The following is a 19,712-nucleotide window of genomic DNA, read 5'->3' on the forward strand; positions in this document are numbered from 1 at the left end:
GTGATCAGACAAATTATCATTTTTCAGGGAAAAAATGTAAAAATAGTAAACACTGTACATGTACACTGTGTCTTATGAATGAGTTGGGTAGAAAATATGTTACTGCTTTCCTGCATGTTCAGTCTCAGGTATTCTACCTAGAAGGTTTTAAATACAGAGGTGTAACACAATGGGAGTTAAGAATGGAAAAGAAATGAGGATGGTAGCAAGTCAGCTTCTCCATGAGAATGGAACAGTTTGTCTGGATCATTCAAAGACATTCTCAGCATCCAGCACAAGCCTGACCATTCCTTGTCCTCCTGTTGCACACTCAGGAGGTGTAAGGTTTGGTAAAGATTGAAGACTGAAGCAGTTCTGAGATGCTGAAGTACCTTGTTGCACTCCAGCTCAGGGGGGGTGTGTGTGAAAGCACCACATTAATGCTTTAATGCCACATTAATTCCTTATGGACTGTGTAGGGATAATGGCTCCAGGTGGAGGTGTGTGCCAAGCTATGTAGACATCTTCCAGCTGATATCTTGGCTTGTGTGCCTCTGCACTTCTGTGCTGCCACTGCACAAGGGAAACAATTTGTAAGAGCACCTCATTGGCACAGGATGTGCAGCAGTGCCACCCATGTCCCCCTTCCCCTGCCCACTTCTGTTCTTTCTACTGAAATAGGAAACAGTAAACACTGCTAAATCTGGAACTGCTTCTGAAAAAGGAAGTTCTCTATTATCTGAAAATTGCCTGGGATGCTGGTCTAACTCAGCCATGCTTGAATTTCCTTTGGCCATTGCTCATGGTTACCTGTTTGCTCTCTGGCATTGCCTGAATATTGATACATGCTGATATCTGAAATGTTTGCAGCTAATCAGAGCATTGCTAACTGCAGTCAAACTCTGTTTTCTAAACTTGCTAAATTATTTTCTGTTACTGAATTTATTGCAGCTGTGAAGAGTTGTTGTGACCTTTCTCACTCTAAAACTTGAGAATCTCAATTTTCTTCCAGTTGTTTGTTGCTATGATAATCTCTAAAGTGAGTACTGGGAATCTTCTGTACAGACAGATATTCTGGCTCATGTTCATTCAAATTCTAACTCCAGACTTATAAATAAGAAATGAGGCTTAGGAGTCTCCCTGGCATATACAATATGTTTTAACCTGTCAGACCGTTGGGTGACACTGCTGTTCCCCACTGATAAAGGTGGAGGGGTGGTGCGTGAGAATGAAATTTCACTCTTAAAAATGATCATTTCGCTGTGAGACCCTCAACTCCTTAAAATGTTGTTTGTGAATTGGTGCCTGGCGCTGGCAGAGTGCGGGCTGGCACAGCTCTGTGTGCAGACTCTGTTCTGCACCGATAGCGCTCTCCCATTTGCTCCCGCAGCGATAGTGAGGAAAGGGAAGTGCACCCGCTCCTTTTCTTGGCTCTGCTGCATGGTACATTACATCCTACTTTATTTAGAATTAAATGACTCATGTCAGAGCCGAAAGGAGTGAAATTGCTGATTTCTATAGGCTAAATGACAAATAGATGCAGATTAGGAGGGTGCAGCTACAACTCACGCTCCAAAGGTACCAGGATTTCTGTTCAAGGGGTCAGAATGCTGTGTGTCCCTGGGAATGCTAAGCAGTGTTTCTGAACTTGTGTTTAGCTCTGAAAGCAGCTTTGAAAGTTGCTGAATCTCTTTCAGAGTTCCAGAAGGTTTTGTTTAAAAGTTGACTTCTTTTCAGCTGTATGTCTGTTTAACCAAAGATATTAATTACTTCGACCTAGAAGCCTCTTTGAATCTTAATTTTCATCAAAATAAGACACACAGGTACCCTTGTATCCGGGTAGTATAATAATGAATTAGTATCTAAAATCTGTGATGACTTTTGTTACATTGCACTAACAGTATTACTGATTTGTTACACAGTAATGAAACTAGAAGCTTCAAGAAATAGTTAAATAAATAATGATAAGACCTAATTATTAGACTTCCAGAGTTTTCTTGTTAATGTGTCCCAAAGAATCTTTATGATTACACCATACCAAGGTAAGGAAAGACTAGTGGTCCTTTCTGCATATTGATTAGACAACAGTTTTTCTGTGGGTGTGGGGTATTATTTTGTTTATTTGTTTGGGAGTTTTTTGTTTTGTTTTGTTTATTTTTTGTTTTTTTTTTTGTTGATTTAGTTCGGTTTGTGTGGAGTTTTTTTACTACTTTCTCCCAGCGAGACCCAATTTTAGCCCTATTTTAAGGGTTTTTAGTTTCTGCAGGTTCAGGCCCTTACAGGAGATCCAGAGGAGCTTTTCAGATATCTCTGTTTTTATTGCTTTGGGGTCACTCAGGCCCTGATCTAACAAATCCATCTGAGGTTTATTTTTATGCGCATGAATAGTCTCAGTTCAGTTAAAATGTGTTTGCAGAATGAGGATCTGTAATTTCTTACAAACACTGGCTCTGATAATGCTCTTTTTTTTTTTATTAGAATTAAGATCATGCTTATAAATCTTGAGGACAATAGCTGAACTTCCATGTGATATGTATGTGTGAGTGGGGAAACTTCAGCTCTTTAGACAACATAAGGAATCCCTCTTAAGTTGCCTTTTTAAGCAGCCACTTCAATATCTGTAATAAACCTTTTCATTGTACTTGACTCAACTGTAATGATAAAAAGTTTTGGGTTTTTTCACTCTTTCACCCTTCCCCTGAGGAAATAGCTGAGCCTATTTTTCTAATAATTGAAACTGTTGGCTTTTAAAAATCAGCTTGAAATACCTCCAGGAACATTATTTGGCCGACTACAAGGCAGCTCCCAAAATACTTAATGCTTTTGAAAGTCAAATTAAAGGTTTGTTTCATTTAAGTTGTATAGCTGGATAAGATTAAACAAAGTGCCCTACTTGCACACAGCAATCTCTGTGAAATGGTTTTTTGATCGTCTTCATGCATATCTAAAATACACCTCCAATTTCTTTTCAGGATCTGGGCTTATTCAGCTTTTACCATAATGGTTCATTAGCCTCCTAGGCTTTTTCTTAAGAGTTGCAGTCAATTTGCCAGCTTTGCTGTTTTACATTAAATCACTTCGATTTTCTAAATATAGTAAGGGAAGAGAACAAGAAAGAATCACGGCAAGAGGGGTTATTCAGTGTGGATACATCATTTCTGCTTCGCAGCAGACTTCCAATATTGCAAAGTTTTTGCCCCTGGCTGTAACTGGGCTAAATTTATCAAGTATTCTCAATTCTTAGAGGATGATTTAAGTATATGCTGCTGATACAGTTTCTTGTTGGTGCTCATTATTTTGAGATCAGTTGGACTTTGCGTGGAGAGAGCCAAGAAAGGGTTTAAACTTTCATCTCGCTGGAGCACATTGCAGTGTCCCGCTCTAAATCTCTTTGAAAAGCAAATAGTTACCCATCCAAATACTTCCCCTGAATGTAAGTGAAATGAAAAATATCTGTAGCATATATATATATATATATATAAAACATGCTTTCTGGTCCCTCTGGCCATGTGCTGTGTGTTGTTTTGGCTCTGGTTGCAGATGATTTGAATTTCTCTGAACTGGCCAGAGACTTTTGTTGCCCTCCATCCTCAGTAAAATCAGGAGAGAAAGTGCAGCCCACTGAGCAAAGCTTTTCTCCTTGGTTCCAAACAGGTGAATTTCTGCTTTTTCTCCAGTGATTGCATGGCCTGTTCCCAATTAATGAGCCAGTTGTACTGTGAGGTGTTTGCTGTTTCCTCCACGGAACCAGTTTCCCTGGTATATATTGTGTTTAGCACAAGAACACAGCCCAGCTGAGGGGGTTCACCCAACCCAGCAGCTCAGCTCCCACACAGCTGCTTGTCTGCTCTCTGCTGTGCATGGGGAACAGAGTGGAAAGAGCAATAGCAGAAAAATGTGAGTTGAATCAAGGCAGTTTAATAACAGTAAAACAGAGGGGGGAAAAAAAGCCATTCTGGGATTCTGTGATACCATGATCTCCTCCTCTGCCTTGCCCTTGCCCTCACAGGTCCCTCCTGCAGCCAACACACCAGCTTCTCTTGGTGGCCTTGGCAGGTGCCCAGCCCTGAGGAGTCAACCAGTTCCACCAGTATGGTTTGGGAAGTAATTAGCAAGTCTTTTAATTGAGATAACTGTTTAGCTCTGAAATCCTCACTAGATTTTCTGTGTGCATCAAAAGCTTTCTTAATACTTTCTTGGATTTATTTTATTTTTCCCATTTAACCCAAAACTGAATATGTAATGGGAAGTGGTGAACTTGTGAAGTTGAACTTTGTTTTTTTTCTGGTGGTCTATTTTTTTTTTTTTTTTCATCTTAAGGGCTCAAAATTTTCCTTGTTAACTCCTGGCCCCAGCCTGTGTGAAGGTTTAGTTGACTAGGTGGTGATCACTCAACAGTTGGACTCGATGATCTTGGAGGTCTTTTCCAACCTAAACAATTCAGTGACTCTGTAAGACCAAGAAGTGAGGAGGTCAATAAACTAACACAATCCCAGGGAGGCAAGAAGCTGGAATCCTTTACTGGACTTACAATTCCATATTTAAAGGATTTAGGGTTTACATATTCATCTGGGGGCAGAACTATTTATTACAAATTTATTACAGAATTTCTTGCAAACAGGGGATTTCAGGAGATGACATAAGGGGAAAACCCAGATGAACAAATCTTGGGGTCTTACAATTACATCATGGGGAAAACCCCACTTTATCTTAGGGGATTTTACAAGGGGGAGAAATAAAACAGAAAAGGTCTTCTGCACAGGTTTGATGAGATCAGGGCATGGTTTCTCTGGGCTTGGACAGGACATTCCAAACCTGTAACATCAATGGATCCTTGTCTGGACTCTGGATGGAGGTTTTTTTCCCAGTCTCTGTCAGCCCAAGGCTTTTGTTTAAACCTAGCAGTTTTCTTTTCTCCTATCCAAGTTTTGGAATCCAACAAAGAAGTGAGGCACCACATCCCCCAGCAGACATGCCCAGCCAGTGTCCCAGCAATATCCCATCCCCTTTCTTCCTCTCCCTCCAGTTCTTCCTGCAGAGCCTGGCAGGTTAGGGCATGGAATATTGGAATATCCCTTTGCTCAGGCAGGGATAGCTGTCCTGGCTGGGTTTCCTGCCTGTGCCTTGCCCACCCTCAGCCTGTTTGCTGGAGGGGCAGCCTGGGCAGTGGAGGAGGCTGTGAGGCTGTGCCAGCACTGCTGGGCAGGAGCCAGGACACTGTGTGCCCCCAGCACTGCTGCAGCCACACACCCAAACCACAGCAGCCCTCGTGCTGCCAGGGAGAAAGGAATTCCAGCCAACCAGGCTCGGTGCAACAGCTTAGGAAGGGATTTTAAAGAGATTCAATGCGCTTTTTTTTTTTTTTTTTTTTGGATGTGTAATTCACTCTTTAAGTGTGTGGTTTTATACACAGTGGTTTCAGTGTCTGTGAGCTTGGAAACTTCGTCAGAAATTTTGGGAGAAGGCTCTTGCTGAATGGAAGAAACCCAGGGATGCACTGCTGTTTGCTGGCACAGCAAAGCACAGTCCAGCAAAATGAATTTTTCAAAAACTGCTGTCTTCAGTTTTTATGAGTTTAGTGGTTTACACGGGGTGATACCTTCCTTAAGCAAAATCTGTCCATAAAGCCAATGTAAATGTACTAGGAAATCACTGACCTCTTAATTAACCACTTCCATAAAATCTACTATTAACCCTGCTCCAGAGAGTTTTAGTACCTTTTGTCCCATTACACTGAAATGCAATTTAATGAAAACATGGTTTATTTCTCCTGATATTTAATCTTTTTAACTCTTTCTTGGCAGCTATTTTTGTCGATTCACAAGCAGCTCCAGGCTATAGGACTCCTGTGCTTTTACAGCACTCCCTCAACTCTCCCCTGGAGAGATACAGGACATCATGTATTTCATGATGGTAGCAGGATCAGGGCCTTAAGTGTAATTTTTTAATGGGAAAAAAGACCAAATAGTAGGTGCATAATATTGCAGGGGGTGAAGGGGGTAAATTGTTCTGAAGGATCGCTGATATTCTCTGCATTTCATGATATTCAGTGTTCTCCTGGCAAAGCCTTCCATGGCAGCAAAAAATAAATCACTTGTTGCATTTCATGCCATGAAACACTGGCTGCTGAGATTGGGATTAATTTTAATTTCTTCCTTGCATCTTGAGGTTTTGCCAGAAGGATGCTTTTGCTGTGCTGAAATAGTCAGTTTAATTAATGGCAACCTGCTGGATTTCATTGTTTGTCTCAGACTCGTGAGGAATTGAGTTCAATTTGCAATCATCCTGGTCTTGCTTTCTGTATGTGTTTTCTAAAGTTGTTTGCCTTGCAATTATAATTCTTATTCATCAGTGACCAAGTAGGAGTGCAACAGATCTCACTCCATATTAGAATAACTGAGAGACAGGTTTTTGTCTCCTGGAAATGTGATTGTGAGCAAACCTCCCTCGAAGCAGAAGAAAACTGTGCTGGTATCAGTTGATGCACAGCAGTCCTTGTTTTGAGAAGCCAAAGAGTTTCCTCAGTGCACAGTGAAAAGCAAAAGTCTTTGGTGTGGGCAAATAAATTGGGAGGATTTGTGATGTTTGAAAGGTGATCAGTGTCTCGTTCACTTCTTTTTCCTGTTCATGTGTTCTTAGAAAAGCACTCAAAAAACAAGATTTAAGGGATGCAAAACAAATTCTTTTACTTTTGAGCATTTGATTTATACATTTTTTAAATTCATGTTGCTTGAGAGATCAGTTTCCAGAGTTATGAACCATAAAGATGAAGAGGATGACAATTGCCAAGGGTGAACAAGAAACAAAAGACTGTGTTGCTGCTGGAATGAAACAATCATTTCCATGGGAAGTTTCTGTGCAATAGAAAATTGAGATAAATGAATACAAAATCCTTTGTGCTAATGAATTAACTTTCTAGCCTGTACATATTAGTCAGATTTTTATTACAGTTAAATGGTTTTTAATCTGTCTCTGTGATAGCTCTATGGGATATTTAGAGAGGGACACTGAAGTATGTGAAGGATTTAAGTTTTGTAGTTTGTGTTTTCTAGTTGAGAAGAAATAGATGTACTCTCTGCCCATTTGGTTTCCTGCAGAAGTGTAAGGAAATATCCACATTTTGGGGCAGAAGAGGTAAAATATAGAAAGCAATGATTTGCAGAGGTTTTCAGTGGTGTTTGTTTTGTGAAGTGATAATTAAATGGTAGATATTTAAGCTATAAGATGGTCAGAACCTGTATTTGAACTTACTGAAATGTATTCAAGAAAGAAGAGTGATTAGTGGATGCTGAGCTCAGTCACATATCCACTTTGACTTTAGCCTCTTGTATTGATAAATGACTGGTCCTTATTCTCTGACATTTTTGATGTATTTGTGAAGTTGTCTTAGCAGCTCACACCCAAATATATTTGATTTAAAAAAAAAAAAACATAACTTTTCTTATTTACTACCGAGTTGCCTTTTTTTTTTTTTTTTTTTTTTTAACATCATCACTTTGCTTTTAATTTAGCAATTGTTGTTCCTTATTCTCTGGGATGGGCACGTGGTTAAAATGTTCCCTTCTGCAAAAGCTTTTACACCGTGAGTGGATGTGGCTGGGATTGTTGAGCTGTGCTCTCAGTGCAACCTTGCTTAGCAAGAGAGGGGTTTATTTTCTGGGCTTTTGTTCTGGAGGTGCAGGGACTGGTGAGACTTGAAAGCGGTCGGAGAAGGCGAATCCCCAGTTCTTCAAATCCACCTCCTGTCTCCCAGCAGGCAGCAATGGGGTAAGTGCAGGTCTTTTGTAAATGTTTTCTTTTGAGCTTGTACCCAGCAGGAGACAGAAGGTGACATCTCCTGTTGGCAGAGCAGAGGTCACTTCTCAGTAATGAACAGGAACAGAGGGCGAGGATGAGCCAAAAATAACTATTTTCATTGTTACTTGGAGGCAGAACACAGAATGTGGAGAAAGTGGTTTTGCTCTAAGTAAGTTTATTCTGTAGAAAATTTGATGCTTTCCAAGTAATTGCTATGAAGGAAATAATAAATATGGCATCAAACACTGCACAGAGAATTCCTGTGGAATCCTTTTGGAGGGAGGAAGTTTGACAATAAGTCGAGAGCAGAGTCGGTGTGTTAATATCTGAACCACTGTTGATACAGTTTCTCTGTGGCAGTACAACAGTATCTGTGCTCAGGGTTTTAATTATCTAGACTTGTAGGAAAACTTTTTAAATTGGTTTTAACTTAGATCTCCAGGATACACCTCAGTTTCTGTCTGATTGGCACATGGTATTGCACAAAAATGATATTCCTCAATTCAGTGGGTTGGAAGTCTGTGTGTTTGTAGTTTGGAGGTCGGAGGATCTGATCCCCTCAGGCTGTGGACAAAGTCATTTTCCCTAAGCTAGGACATAATAAAAGACCTGGATGTTCATCCTGTACCTGAATCGGTTTTTCTTCATTTCTTCTGGAGCTGGGATTTTGGAAATGTAGTAGAATGAGGAGGTCAATTTGTTACAGAAGTCAAAAAAGTCTGAGAGCCTTGAGGAGGAGGGTGGAAGGACCACAGAGTGATCCATGAGAACACCAAATACTTGTAATGCAGCCAAGAAGCCTTTTTTAGCTGCAGAACTAATGAAGGCAGAGTAGGAATCTGCAGCTGAGGGGAGAGAGGCAATGACCAGGAGAACCTGTGTGGGTGGGATGATCCTGACACCACAGCACTGCTCAAACCAAAGGGCAGGGCATGGTCAGGGCTGTGCAGAAAACTGAGCTTGCGGATTTTCAGTGCAGGGTCCAGAGTTAAACACCTCTACAACTGGCTGGAAGGATGGAGTGAATGCCCCAGTGCTGGTCCACAGATTCCTTCAAATGATAGAAGAGTTGCTTTCCACTGCTGTGTGGTGGCAGGCTTTGGGAAACATGACATCACACCCAATGTGATTTTAAAAATAGATGACAGAAGTTTGACTCTCCGTGTCTCTCCTGCTGCCGTGTTTTGTACAGTTTGTATCCTGTCATTTAAAGGGCTACAGTGAATAATTTGCAAGGCAATAAACCTTCAAGTTTATTTTAGTTTCACAAAGTGAATTCTTGAAAGGACTTATTTGCATAAGGCATTTTTGGTTGTTTTAAGATAAAACCACAATTAAGCAAGAAATATAACTATCATAGAAAAGCAGAGCAAGAGGCCTTTGAGTTGGGAGTGTAGCTATTTGCAGGAGTCGTTCTGGGATACAACATCAAAATGACTTGAGTTTGTGAGAGTTAAATGGCTTTTTCATCCTGAAGATGTATTTGCAATGTAAATGTGTGGGGATCCATATGAAAGGCAGTGGATCTCAACCAGGAAGCACAGCATTTCCTTGCCCTAGTGTGTCCTTTCTTGCAGGTAGAAGAGGTTTCCAAAAAATTAGCAAGGAGCGCTATGGGATCGCGAGCAAAAAGCCTGCACAAAGCGTGGCAATTGTACAAAATCCTGAGGGAAAAGAAAATCACTGCCTCTTTTTCTCAGCAGATCTAAACTGCCATGGAAAATTGAGCCATAATTTCACATAGTTAAGAAACCTTTCCTGTGTGGTTTGGCTCAGAGTCAGCATTCAGGGTGCCCTGCAGCAGCTCATATTTGGGTTACCTCTTAGTCCTCCCAGTGGATGGAGGTGAGGAGGTAATAAGGAAGTAAAGGAGGTAATAATAATAATAATAATAACCTGGAATAAGACTTTCCCCCTGATTTTTGGGGGATAGATAAATCCCAAGGATTCAGTGATAGCACAGACCATAATTACTATTTCAGTGATTAAGAAATACAGCTGGAGGCTGTGGGATCTTGACAGCATTATAGCAAAAGTGATGTGAAAATTGCAGAGTATGCTGGGAGTTGGTGAGTTTAAACTGATAAAGTTATCAAGGCACTGGAACTGAAGTAGTTCAGAACTGGTTTGTGATGGAGTGAACAGCAAAGCCCCAGGGCTGAGAGAGCTGGACTGTGTCTGGAGCATATGGACTGGCACAGCTTTTGAAGGCAGAATGTGAAGTTTACTTTGAAGAAGCTCCCTGAAAATAAGGAAGATATTTTTATTATCTGATCAGCCAGCTTTATGAACATGACTTTCTTTTGGGTTTGTTTTTTTTTTTTAAATCCTAACTTTGGAGTGTGTTGTGTGCACTGTGTGCAATTCTTAGTGAGGAACAGATGAGATTTTGGAAAGAACCCCACAAACAAACCCATCCTGTTCTGCAGTATTTTGTCCCATGACACCTCTCATCCTGATTGTCATTATTTAATAAACATCAGGCTCTCCCCTGCTTAGGAAACACAGCCTGTACTAACACAGGAAGGCTGAAAGTCAAAGAACATGCAGGGCAGCCAAGCTTTCATGTTCACCACCATCTCCTCTCCTTTTACGCCCATTGATGCTGTTTCTACCCAGTATTCTGGGTATTTATGTGTATGTCAGGCTGCTTTGTGTATATTAATGCATATTAAAGCTCCTCTCTGTAGCCCAGGGAAGACAGATTGGAAAAATGAACAGACTGTCTGCATTACAACATGGTGTTCCTGGAGGCCACTGGTTTATTCCTCTGCTTGGAAAGTTTTAAAATACTCTCTTTTACTGAGAGGAATATTATAGAAATATTTTGTCAGCTTTTAGTATCTCCAAGTAAGTCTTATATTAAAACCAGAAGGTGACACAACAAAGGCTGAGCAAGGAAAAAAAAAACACCTTGATTCATTTAAATACCTGTCTGAAATAAAAAAAAATGTAATAATGTTACTATGTTAATGATATATAATATCAGGAATATCATAAATATAGGTCTGAAAATGATGTTTTGCTGGGGTGAGGAAACAAGTTCACCATTCTGCACTGAGGTGGCAGAAAACTGCTTATCTAGGCAGGACACTGCAGTTGAATTGCTATTTTGGTCCCTTCAGAAACAGAGTGCAATAGTTTACTGAGGGGATTATGCTGCTAATCACCAAAACCACTTGAGCAGCACTAAATGAACCGTGTTAATGTAACTTCAGGCATCCCTGGTGTCTGGAAACCTGTCTAGAAATCTTCTGCTTTCTCCTATAAATCATTGTGATAGAAAGTAATAAATAAATAAATAATAGTCGAGTGACCTTTACTTTGGGAAGCAGAAGCTTCATCCTGCAATTTGGAAACCATTTTGCTGTATTTGACAGGACTCACCTCAGGTCTGCAAAAACAGTTTGTATTTTTTACTGTCCTGCAAGTTCTCTTAATTAATCTGTGGCTTATGATAAATCATAGTCATTGCATGTATGGTGGAGAACATGCAGGGATGAACTTTATTCCAGCTTCACAGTTTCCAAATCTGTGACCCAAAAAGTAGGAAAGACTTGCATTTTGCAGTTTATGAGATAATCAAAATGTATTAAATGTTAATTGAGCAGGTTTTAAAATAAATGGAGTAATAGTTTATCTGTGCTTTGGAAGGGAGAGGGTAGGAAAAGATAACAACACACCAGTAAAATTGTTACTTGCAGTGAAGATTTACCATCATAAACTAAAACTTTAATATCTGCTTTATGATGCCATGATGATTATAAACTTCTTTTGAACCTTCTTGGTGTAAAACTTCTTTGGCTTTGTTTGTCACACTGTTGTAGATCTTGCTCCGTCTTCCTAAAACTTGCTTTGCCATCAGAGAAGTTTATTCTTAGCCAGTTTATTCTTAGCTGGTGCCCCTGGGAACAGTGTTTGTTCCCAGGTAAATCCTGGGCACAATCCCAGATTTAAATCCTGTCTGAAATTTAGTGTTCAAATGGTCTCTTGCACTTTTGTTTTGGCTTGGCATTTTTTCATATCCTTTGTCTTTGTTCATGGTTAACTACATTCTCTTTTGAGATCTGTAAGCATTTGACTGAAATGGATAGTGCTTCAGGTGAAATTTTATTTTACTTGAGTATTCAGATGAAAAGGTAACTGATGTTTCTATGTCTTTACTGGACAAGGAATAAAACTATTTACATTGAGTATTTCTCATTTTAGCTTCCTTTACTCACACAATAATGAATTCATCATGAATATCAGGCAAGTATCTTATTTCGTTCTGCACAATCAATACTTATTTTAAAATGTTTCTTTTCCTGCAACTGCAGGGAGATCAATTCCTATTCCTTTGAATGTTCATGTGTCTTTGTTAGTGTGTTTGAGAGCACAGATGGGATCAACACCACCAGAATAAGAAGCCCTCTCATTTGGAGTTATTTCCTTAGAATACATGAGGCCTTGGAAAAACTAAAGACTTGTTCCACAGAGCATTTGTGCATTGAAGTGCAGGAACCCTTTCAGAAATCAAACTGTCATTAACTAAGGAACTAAAAGCAGCTGATTTTGCACGTCAGCAAGCATGAGTCACTTCATCAGTGAGAACTTGTTGGGAATTCCTTTTATTAATAATGCATCTTTTAAGTCAGCTGGTTTCACCCAGCACGAGTTGTTTAATCAGTTGTACATGTGAAAGCAATGCTGGCAGTGGGAAGATCCTGAGCTGCCATTCTGCCAAGTGTTCTACCTGTGATTTCAATACCATGAGGAACATCAGGATTCACTTTTACCAGCTGGATAATTTATCTCTTCTTAGTGATGCCTTTTTTCTCTTTTTTTTTTGTTGTTCAGTTTTACCATTATTAATGCTAGTATTAAGAAATCCCAAAGAAAAACACTTGGAGGGGTTTGCCACTGTTGGTGCTGGTGTTCCCAGCTCTGACCACGTCTTGCCCTGCTCTTTAGGGTCTGCTGGGAGGTTTTGATACAGCCTGTAAGAATTCCTGTTTTCCTGAGCAGTGCAGTGTCTGTGGGAAGTCACTGTGCATGGTGTGTGCAGAACCAGAACCCTCCATTCATTGCCATGTGCTGCCCCTGGAACTCACAGGTTTTTATCTTTCCTGAATTGCTGTGTTTTGCTCTTCCCAAAATTGTGCCCCCTTGGTACCTGCTGGACCAGTGTCCCGAATTTTGCCAGCCAGTTCCCTGAGGTGGTGTCTTTGAGAGGATTCCCACTGTCAGTGGGTTTGCAGTTAATGAGTTGTGTTTGCATACTGGGGAGCTTTTCATTCCCACTGAGGGCTCCCAAGTGTTCACTGAATCCATCACTAAACCACTGGGAATAGCAGGGAAGATGAAAGGCAGTAGTCCAACACTGTTGTCCCCTCTCATCAGAGACAGCTCTGTCTGCACAGGAGCAATTACACTCACTGCAGCCTTGTTTCTTTGCAGTGTGCATAGAGAGCTTCAAAGTTCCTTTAATTTATTGGATTTTATTTATGCTTGTCCTTTGTCTTAGCGATATCAAGGCTCTTGATTTATCTAAGCTTCTCTTTCCTGTGTTCTTTCAAGTATCAAGTATGAGATTTCCCAACTGTTGCTCTGCCTGAACTTACCCGAATTTCCAGATTTTCACATTTTCTTTATAAATGTGTACAGATATTGGGAAATGAGAACTATTATTCTTTGTAAGTCACTGTGGGTGTTCTTACATTTTTTTTTTTTTCTTGTAAGCAACTTATAGAATTGTGTAGGTCTGTATATGGATTGGAACTGTTTTGACCTATTTACTGCCTGCCCTGTCAGTCTGCCTCTAATGTTTTAAGGACAACCTATTGTTAATTATTCTTCCATAAGAAAGCTTTTTAAAAATGCGTTTTCTGCAAGGATATTTGTTACATTACTCTGCAGAATAGCCCCTGATGTTGGATTTGTACAGAGCTCACTAAGTTGACTCAAGGACACTTCATTAAATTTAAGTCTATCTATAAATGGTATCTCTGGATTTAGGGTAATCTATCTTTTACCTCTAATGTTACAACATTCCTATGGGTACTTTCTCCTTTGAGCTAGGATCTGATAAGGCTAATTGCTAACTGGGACAGTTATACATGTAATGGTTAATTTAATGGTTTTGTCTATTTGTTCAAGAATTAAGTTGTCAAAAAGAAAAGGAAACAACATATTCATATAAGCATTTATATAAAGTAAGGGAAGCCATTTTATAATTACTTTATGGAATAACTGTGACAAAGTCATTTGGAGACTGCAAGGACTGGAAAGCCTTAAGCAGCCCAAGGAGGATGTTTCCCTTTGTCCCCAAGTAAGGACATCTCTTAGGAATTATTGTGACAAATGGCTTTGGAGCATTCAGTTAATACATCTGTTTTGTAATCCTGTGGCCAGGAAGAAACATTCCCTTCCTTGTGCAGACTGTATTTTTCCCCTCGCTCTCAAGCTGTGTTTAGTTTTCAAAACTGCTGCTTTGGTCTCAGACCTGAAGAGGATATTGTGGGGCAAATTTTTTTTTTTTTTCATGTGTGCCAGTGAGTTTAAACCCCCCAATTACCTACATGGAAATCTGACTCAGTCCATATGCTATATAAATATTTAATTCCTTAAGTTCTGTATATGCAGGAAGATGAACTGTCTGACTCAGTGATGATGCACGATTTGACATGGAAATTCTTGTGGAGTTCTGGGATATGTTTCTATAATGGGTAGGTCATAAAAAACATATAGGTTTGATACCAAATCTTCACTTTAGCTCCTGTAGGAGTAGGCTTTGCTCAGGGTATTGCCCAAGATGCATCATATCACCAGGAAAATCATGATCCAAACACGTTGTTAATTATAAACTCTAAAAAAATAGGAACAAAACCCACCAAAACCACAATGAACATAAAAATTCCGAGCCTCTGATTAGCAAGTGGAAATAATGAAGAGTAATCTTATAATGAAGCTCTATCTGTAACTTATCTCTTTGTCAGCAGTGCACATTAATTTCTTTCCGTGGTTTTGCAGATAAGTTGCTTGTCTTGCTAAACAATCTGCTTTCATGCAGAAACTCGTGTCTCTTTTCTGCTGAGTAAGTCTTGGTTGTCATTGAAGATGCTCAGAAAGATTGTTAATAAAACCACTGGATTCTGCAGGAGTACAATAGGCTGGAGAGGGACTATATAAATGGGATTTCTCAATGATAAAACAGGTATTTATAAATCAACTAAGGTTCAACAAAATTATTTTTAGCGGTGAATGAGAAATTTCTCTTTTGTGTATTATGTGCAATTATTTTTGCAATAAAATTCCCTTTTCTGTTCCACTAAAGTAGCTACTGCCTTATCCCAACTTTGCTGTTCTGTCAGGGAAGCAATTTGTTATGTTCTAAAAATAGACACATCCAGTTTTTAAAAATACTCCTCTAAACAGGAGTGAGGGCCAATCTTTCCAGTAATTTGTAACTAATTTGAATTTTATGGGCAGGGAAAACTTATCTAGAAAACTTTATTTGTCATTTGATAGTGGAGTGGCAATTTCAGTGTTTTATGGCATCAGATAATTCTCATTGTAAACTGCTGCAGTTTATTAAATCTCTGCTCTGTGCAGCTCAGTAGGTGGTGAACACGAGAACCAGTATGAAGGTTTTTCATGTGTCTTAATTCTTTTGACAAATCTGAGTTCTGATAATTCTATATCCCTCAGTAGAGCATTGTTTTCAGTGTATGAAGTCCAGGAAAGGGGATAGATTCTCATGTCAGGGGGAAAGTGAGATATTCTATGTTTAACAGGCCCATAAATGGATTGTATTTGTGTTGATACTTCCCCCCCCATCAGCCCAAGATTTTTATTTTGGGGAAAATTCATATTGCTTTTATTAATATTATATTAATTTTTATTTTAATGTTGCTGAATTTTGGGAAGTGATAATAATCTGAAGAAAAAACTTTTTGCTCTGCCTCTGATAAGTCAGACTTTGAAACAAAGTTGTCCTGTAATTTTGGGATAAAAGATGCAGATTTCAGGGATTAAAGTGAACATCAACACAAGACTATTGTATGATTTAAAAAAAAAAAAAAAGGAAAAACAAGGGAACTTATGTTTGAAAGAGCTCAAGATTCTTCTTTCAGTAATTTCAGTACTGTGAGTTTCTACTGAGAACAATTGTAGTGTATTTAATTATTCGTTTAATATTAGATGCAGAATTACAAATTAACAAACAGAACTTCTTCAGGATAATAATTTCCTATTTCCAGTAGCATATTCATATATCTGTACATCTTTATATATATGTACGTATATCTCAACATTTGTGTGTTTAGCCAGTGTTAAGCATTTCCTTTGTAGAAGTTCAACACAATAAGAAACATGGACTTGCAAACATTGTCTTGGGGGACAGTTCAGAGAATCTAAAAATATACAAAAAACATCTTTTAAAACTGCAAATGTGGATCATTCTGTAGCCTCTTGAAGCTTTTTGAAATATTCCCTATGACCAAACTTGTTAGTTTAATATTTGTTCCTCAGTATCCCAAACTATTAAACAATAATTCTGAAAGTTCTGAATATGTCAAGAAATCTATGAGGTAAAGAGGAGGATAATTCACTGTGATGAGCCACAAAACTGGTGGCATTAAAAAAACCCACCTAAATACAAATAAAACCCTATATAAATACATTTGAAAAAGATAATTTTCTTTATATATATATATATAAACATATGTATATTTATAAAAGAGAAAGAGATTATATAGATCGAGATTATTTTCTTAATCACAAGAGCAGGACGTTTTCTTCAGTGTAAAAAAGGGAAGATGAGAAAGAAAATTACTATGAATATAAAAAATTATAGCACATTTATGTCGTGGTCTTTGAATTGGCATGAAGTCCTGCTTCGGATATTTTGAAGACAAACTGCCTTTATTTTATTGAACTTCTTAAAAAATGTGGAAACCCAGATACTATTTCAGCTTTATGGAATAATCATTCTTAATCATTTGCTTAGCAAAACAATTTATTAAGCAATGAAGGATAACGAACCATAAAGTTTTAATTTGCCTTTTTTAATTGAGTTGTTAATTAGGACCCCTCCACAGTTGGCAACTCCCAACTTGCTTTTTGTTGCCTCTGTATCCGAGACACTTTAAGGAACCTAATCTGTCTTAGTTATTCCAAAAAGACACTTCCATGAATCAAATCTATAGGTGATTATGTTCTAACTGTGCTGAGGCTTCTGTGAGTGCATATTAATTATGTCAGTGGTTAATGATCAGGCAAGAAATATGGGAATGCCAGCAGTGATTGTTTTGCAGAAACAGATGAAATATCCTGTGCTCTCTGGAATTTTAAATCCTTCCACCTCACTTGTCCTGTGAGAGCATCAGCACAGGCTTTCTTGGACATTTGTGATGTGAGACCGTTGTTTGAGATTTTGAAGTATCTTCTTCATCTGGCTGAAAACTTTGGGAGTGAATTTTATTTTACTGCCACTTTAAATTGTAAATTTTACTCCTAATTAAGAATTGAAGCCGAGAGCTCCCAATTCCTGCTCTGGTGAGCCCCACGGAGCTCAAAGCCCAGGTTATTGGATCCTGCAAACTGGGGGGTTGGGTGGAAATGCCAACACAAGGGTGAAATACTTGAATTGCCTGTAAAATGTGTACAGCCTGGAATCGATTGCAGTATTCCTCTTGACTGCTCTCAAAGAGAGTTGATCCACTAAGAAACAAATTGGGATTTCTGCTTTCTGTATTCTGAGTTTCTTTACTCAGCACAGACTCTGCCTTTTCTGTCTTGCAGCCACAGATGAGTTTCCTGGAGGAATGGCTGGAATACACTGTGCTGTCCTAATATAGTTATTTGAAATTGTAGAGGTTATTTTATTTAAAGAGTATTAAGCAGCAATTTGCATCATCTGAAATGGATTTAAGTGCCTTATGGTCTGTTCAGAATAACCATATGCTTAAATATCAAGCAAAAAAGGAACAAAGGTGCATCTGTAAATGGTGGCATAATCAGGAACTAGTAAAGTTGAAATAGTCATGGATATATAGTGTAGGGAGCATGCATATATAGTGTAGGGAAGCAATAGTTTCTGACTCTTGTCCCAAGGGAAAATTTCAGCTGGAATTTTTATGCACCAATTTTTTTCTTTACCCGAAGTCAGCTCTTTATGGGGGGAAAAACACAGGAGAAGGAATTATCTTCAGTCCCTCAGCCTCCAAAGACCTTTTACTCCTATCCAAACTTCCAAAAAGGCAGCAGCAGATGATGAATTTACGACATCAGGTTATGCTGCCTAAGGGAACATATGCCAGGCACGAATTGATAAGACAGGCTGGTGAATTATGACAGACAAACTGATTTATACACCAGATCTCAACTTGTTTTAATTGAAGGCATCCCTTCCTATCACTTAGATGCCACTCACCTCAGATGGGCCTGGTGCAGGCAGATGTAGGGTTTCAGCTGTGAAATTATAAAGCTCATAACTCTGTAGGGAGTTTTGGTTCACAGACAATAGATGTGTGCAGTGTGGAGAAGATACTTGGATGCTGTTGGGTTCTTAAAAGCTTCAGTGCCTGACCGTGGTAGTGGTTTTGGTTGAACTTGGTTTTAAGCATGTAAAAAATAGGCTGAACTCCCTCTCCATTTGAATAGTGCCAGCTGCTCAGTGTTGTATTTTTAGATAGTTAATATGGGGAAGGTGGATGCTGAGGACATGCTGACTCACAGATCAGATTCTTTAAATCCTAGAAACAAACGGAAGAAAATTCTAGGAAACAAGTTTGCTTTCTTCATTTTGATATAAACAGAAACATAGACCTTGACATGCTTCCATTTGAAAGGTAGAAGTCTTAAAATTCACAGGAATGTATTGCTGCTGGTGGTGAGTGATCAGAGCATTAACTGAGTCCCTGAGATGCTCTGTTATAAAGAGATTAATCTGCTCAGTGAGCTTCATTTCCTTATTTTGGCATGTCCTAACTATTTGCATTTCCTTGATAAATTTGAATACTCCAAGTCCAATCTCTCACTTGTCCCTTCCCCCCCCCAAGAGAAATCTCTTCACAACTGTAACAAGCAGTATTTTGCCTTAAAACGTTGTTATTCCATAAAAACAACTAAAGTGATGGTCCTTGTGAACAACTGGAAAGCTTGTCTGCTGTTGGTTGTTGCTGTAAAAGGGCAGCTGAAGGTACAAGGCCCTGGTTCAGAACCAAATGGTGTGTGTGGATTTTTCCTGACAGGTTTCTGTGGGTTCCTTCCTCTTTGTCCCCTGGCCAGTAGTGGGGAGCTGGGAGGATGGGGGTGGCAGGAGAGAAGAGAGGCTGAGGCAGCAGCCTCGGTGAGGATCTGTGCCAGGTGACCAGCTGAGCAGGTACAGAGTGAGGGGGGGTTGGTGCACAAGGGCATCACAGCCCAAACCCCACTCCCTGGTGTTACAGAAGCTTTCAGCTGCTGCTCCTGTCCCCCAGTGTGCCTGTGAGCTGTTGGCCTCTGAGATTTCATCAACCCAGCAGGAGTTCAGGTGGAAGGACAACACAACTAAACCCCCAAAACGCGTTGGAAAGGCTGGCATGTTCTCTGTCGTGGTTTGTTGTTATGTACATGTCTGGAGTGACACCCCTAGCCAGTTTTATGGGATAATTTTAGGGAAGTGTCCTAAGCCTCCCTTCTACAAGACTTCCCAGCTCCTTGAAGTTTACACTCCCTCAGGCAGGTTTAGTGGCACGAGTGTTCTCTGCATGGAACTGGAGGCAGCCCTAGTAAAGGAGTTTTGGAATCAATCCTAATGAAATATGTGTTACAGGAGCTACCAGGAAGTTTCTTTAGTATTCATAAATCTGTTAGAAAACATGATTTAGAAATGCAAAATTTGATTAAAATGTTCATGTTGCTTTAGCCATGAGGGAGGCATTCACAATACTGAGGCAATGTAAATCAAATCT

The 19,712-nt window shown here is 39.4% G+C and overlaps 1 protein-coding gene across 14 annotated transcripts in view; it reads left to right on the forward strand.

Moving 5' to 3' along the window:
- The window catches only part of RBFOX1 (RNA binding fox-1 homolog 1), a 1,156,483-nt gene that overhangs the window by 396,016 nt on the left and 740,755 nt on the right, over positions 1-19,712 (forward strand). The window lies entirely within an intron of this gene.

The sequence above is a fragment of the Pipra filicauda genome, unplaced genomic scaffold (assembly GCF_003945595.2).
Source record: "Pipra filicauda isolate LSUMZ 115617 unplaced genomic scaffold, ASM394559v2 scaffold73_size2923735_pilon, whole genome shotgun sequence".
NCBI classification, from domain to species: domain Eukaryota; kingdom Metazoa; phylum Chordata; class Aves; order Passeriformes; family Pipridae; genus Pipra; species Pipra filicauda.